The 4724-nt window shown below is 41.3% G+C and overlaps 1 pseudogene; it reads left to right on the forward strand.

Annotated features, from left to right (window-relative positions):
• The first annotated feature begins 1136 nt into the window (after positions 1–1136).
• LOC137236153 (BLOC-3 complex member HPS4-like) lies at positions 1137–2406 on the forward strand (annotated as a pseudogene).
• The last annotated feature ends 2318 nt before the right edge of the window (positions 2407–4724 follow it).

The raw sequence follows: 4724 nt of genomic DNA on the forward strand, positions 1-4724 counted from the left end.
TCCCATCATCGGGGTGCTTGTCTTCGGGTGGAACTGGTAGATACAGCGGCAACCGCCACAACAGCATCAATCGCCACCACAACAACAACATCAAGCTCCACCACGCGATTTAAAATATTTTTCCAAATTGTCACAATCTAATTTGGTGCGACAAAAGATAATGGCACGATCCATTTTATGTAGCCCAATTGCAGATATGCAATATTCGCCTTTAAGTATTTTAACACCTTCTGATAATGTTTCTGGTGTAGGATTTTGTAGTTGTACATTATCACGAGCATGTACACCATCGGTTCGTATATGTTGTCTTAGATTATGCCAAGGGGTATCTTGTTGAGGGTCGACCATACACACAACGTGGTGTACAGTTTCTGGCACAGCATCTTCACCCTTAAGATCAACCCATGTAGGAAAACGCATTAAACGATCAGCCATCTTTTTCACTTCAAATGCATGAAGTGTAGCCGAGCAGACAACCATTTGTAAACTACGCCCATCGGATGTAATTTTTGGTATTTGCTTATGAAGACGATCGATTAAATCGGTATAACCCTGTTTTAGCAATGCATCCGCTTCATCCAGAACAAAGAATCTGCAATGTGTCAACGACACAAACCCACTACTAATCATTCAAGCCGTCCAGGTGTACCGACTACAATATGAACACCTTGTTGTAATGAACTTTTCTGCGTTTCTAACTTAACACCACCAATCAGTAATAGCGAACGCACATCAAGGTTGCTTAAATGCACTCGAAATTTTTCAATGTTATTATTTTAGATTCGGAATGGTTTTTCAAATGTTGGAGCACCCCGAATCCTAAAAGATATTCATAGCAGATAAGACTAAAAGCTATTAAACATAGGTACAAACAGATCTTTTGCCAAGCATGCATATACATATGTCCTTAGCTATAACAACAAGTCACCGTATTTTGCAAGCAACTCTAAAAGTAAAGGTAGAAATTAGCACTGATAAGAAAAATTCCAACCCTCTTGAGTTCGACCAGCCGTGCAGGGAAAGTTAAAGTACAGAGATTATGTTATTAAATTAAAAGGGAATTTGGTTGCATTAAAAGTGCACACAAAGAAGATTCGTAGCAGAGAAATACGGTGCGGAAAATTAAAGGAGCAAAAATGGCCAAAGAGACGATGATCGTTTTTTGTCTACGATACTGAGTGCCTCGAAGATGAAGCAGAGGATCCGGTTAAGGCAGTACCCTATTTCCATCCCAGTTGGGTGTCGGATACCCAGAAAGTGGCATTGTGTGGTCAACTAATGGGAACTTCATACTTTCTTAAAGATTGCTTCTTCAATCCCAAAATTATGGCGTTGCAAAATGGCAAATTTGTGCTCAAAGAATTTGGTAGATTTACGTTGGCCGTCGGCACCGATCGCAATATTTCCGGTCGTTTACTTGACCAACGCGCTGATTTGCTCGCTTCGCTGGTAAAATTTTTTCATCGTGATTTGCAAAGCGTTTTCGATCAATTTCCACAGCAAGCGCAGTATAAGAATCTCTCCGAAAAGTTATATCATATTTTCGAAACATATACCGATTTTGCAACGTCATGGAAAAGTTATATCATATTTTCGAAACATCTACCGATTTTGCAACGTAATGGCCATGTTTTTCAAGACGTACCAAAACTGCGCAGCCCGAAGACGGCCAGCAATATATTTTTGGATGCTATACAAACATTACAATGTTGTCAGCAAACAAAGGGTGTACTAGGCGGAGCCGTGCTCTACCATAATAAAGTTGTCGCATCCCAATTGGGTGATGATATTACCAAACAACTTGTACTCACCGATCCATTGCATATACGCACCACAGCCGAACAAATACACATCAATGACTTCCATATACCTAATGGCGTACAAATGTTCATCGTTTATGTCGACGTACCATAATAACCGATTATACGCTGATGCACAACGCGCACAAGCTTTATAAACAACACAGCTGTCACAGGGTTTGCCGCCCTTTCAATATGCGAAACGTAAAATTAAACGGGATAAATCTTTAATATTCACTAATATACCAGAAGAAGGTAGCAGCACTGTTGGTGGCAGTTCTTCTACAACAATTGGAGAAAATGTGGAGTGCGTATCAGCCGCACCTGCCGCAGTGCCACCACAAACGCCTGCCACCATGCGTCCAAAATCCCTAATGATCCGCCCTACACATTTGCCTTTGCGTCAGCGCAAGAACATGAGCAGCTCAAAAGATTTGCCGGAATCGGGAATTGCGTCTATAAATTTCGATGAAACGGATTCATATCCCGGTTTATTGGACGCACTAGCGTTTGTTCAACGCCCATGACTGAAAGTATAGTGTTGCAAGTGGGGAATATTATGTCGATATGCGCAAATCCACAAGAACAAATAAAACAATTGGTATGATATAAATTTCCCATAGCTTGACAAGCTTGACCAGCACCTTTGCCCTTATCACCGCATGTGTGACATATACCAAGACACAACTACTATCTAGATGAACTATCTACACAAGTGCGATCATTAAAAGATTACCCACATTATCATTAAATCGTAGCTGTGTACCTGAAATGAAATAAAAGAATAAAAAAAAATTAGTATATTTATTAAATTATCAAAAAAGGGAACGATACTCATACTTACCCATCACCAGTTTTCTTCATAGTGAAAATTCATTCAAAATGTCTCTATACTCATTTCCATGAATGAATGACATTTTGAATGAACGAAACAAAGTTGCCACTCGGTTCTTACACAGTAAGCACATTGCGCGCGATACAAAGAGTATTACAACTCGGATCCGCGGGATCCAACAAATTCGAGTGTTAATAACCGAACAAAAAAATCAACTAACGAAAACCCTGAAGATACAGCCTGGGTTCACTGAAAACACACGCGCCAGGTTGTATTTCGATAGTTTTCCTGACATTCGGCCGTCTTTTTGCTTCTTTCTTTTTTTGAGAAAAGTTTTTAGTTTGAAAATTTGGGCATAAAAACACAATCAAAATCAGCCTGCTTGGAAAAAAGGGGGGTTAACCACTCGAGACCGAAATAATTTTCGCGGTCTATCTGTGCATGATTTTGTTTGTGTTTTACATTTTAAACATGTCACACTCAATAGTGGTCTCGCTTTCATGACGAAAATTGCTTTTTTGTGTATTAAAGTTTCGACAGACTTTCGTCAGTCCCTTTTTTAGCTTGAAATCCCAGCAGGAATAAAGTAGTGTCATCTATGCTTTCGATGGTACAAACAAGGGAGAAATTAAACTTTTTAGAACAAAATTTAAATTTAATGTCGCGTCAGGACTCAGACGCAAGCTGTCCCTAAATACCGGCATGACATGACCATTATGTATCATTACATTGCAATGGGCAGCACCGCACAGCGGTCTCATTCCAACGATTGGAAGAGTGAACAGCTGACAGCTCTACAAATTGCCACACTCGTTAGTGTAGGCTATTCCCGCAGAGTTGTGTTGAAATCAACAAACACACCACAATTTGTGATTCTCACACAACACAGCTGTCTCCTTCCAACGATTGGAAGAATGAACAACTGACAGCTCTACAAATTGCCACACTCTTTAGTATAGGCTATTCCCGCAGATTTGTGTTGAAATCAACAAACACACCACAATTTGTGATTCTCACACAACATGGCCCAAATCAACACACAGAGTGTTCCCAGACAGCGAGTAAAGGCCTCTTTACATTTGTTGCACATTTATATGCACGACGTCATTTGACTAGTCATTTTACAGGGATTCATAGGTTATATTCACAGCCACATTTGTATCGGCGTGGGTGAGTTTTGTGACGAAATTTTTGTAGGGCAACTACAAGGAGCCGTGAAAATACACGGGTAACTCGTGATACCATCTGCGACACAAATGTAGCGTGTATTACCGCATATTGCCTGTATTAGGCAAACACTAAAGAATATAGTTTGCCTTCAGTCTATATTCAACAATTTGTTAATTTTTTACTTATATTTTTCCCTCACCATTGGTGACTGCTATCAACATCAGAATTTCGTTATGATGACAATATTTACCAACACTAAAGATACCTTTAGGCGTATCTCGATCAAACTATATGAAATATAACAGTGGTTTCAACCACTACAAACACATCATTACATCGACATAATAACTTCATAAGATTATTCGTTCCACACAACCCTTTATCCCGAGTACGCCAACCACAAGCTCAGCCAATTGAGCTCCTTGTCTCCGCTCATAAGCCACCCAATCTAAGGGCATCTACGAATATTTTACTAACAATTTGATATTCCAGAATGACTGGATTGTCCCACAAACGCGCCAAGACGGAGGCACGCGGCAACTCATTCAGCGCCCCCTGCCGGCTATGTCAAAAGTCGCACAGCATAAGGCTCTGCCCGATTTACCGGGGCATGACGAACATGGATCGACTAAAGACGATCATAGATTTGCGATATTGCACAAATTGCTTATCGCCATTCCACCAACGGAAAACATGTCCCAGCGAAGATCGCTGTCATCGGTGCAACGAGCAGCACCACACGTCAACACACCTCGACGACGTTCCACCACCGTCCCACGAGAGCGATGGCGAAGAGAGCTCCGACGGAGCCCTATCCATCCACGTCACGGAACAAACCCTGTGGTGGGAAGCGGACGTCGCCGAGGAAGAGGTCGAACGACGGGAAGATCCTACTTCAATGCTAGCCACGACACCACCGG

Source organism: Eurosta solidaginis, unplaced genomic scaffold, assembly GCF_040869045.1.
Source record: "Eurosta solidaginis isolate ZX-2024a unplaced genomic scaffold, ASM4086904v1 ctg00001355.1, whole genome shotgun sequence".
NCBI classification, from domain to species: Eukaryota; Metazoa; Arthropoda; class Insecta; order Diptera; family Tephritidae; genus Eurosta; species Eurosta solidaginis.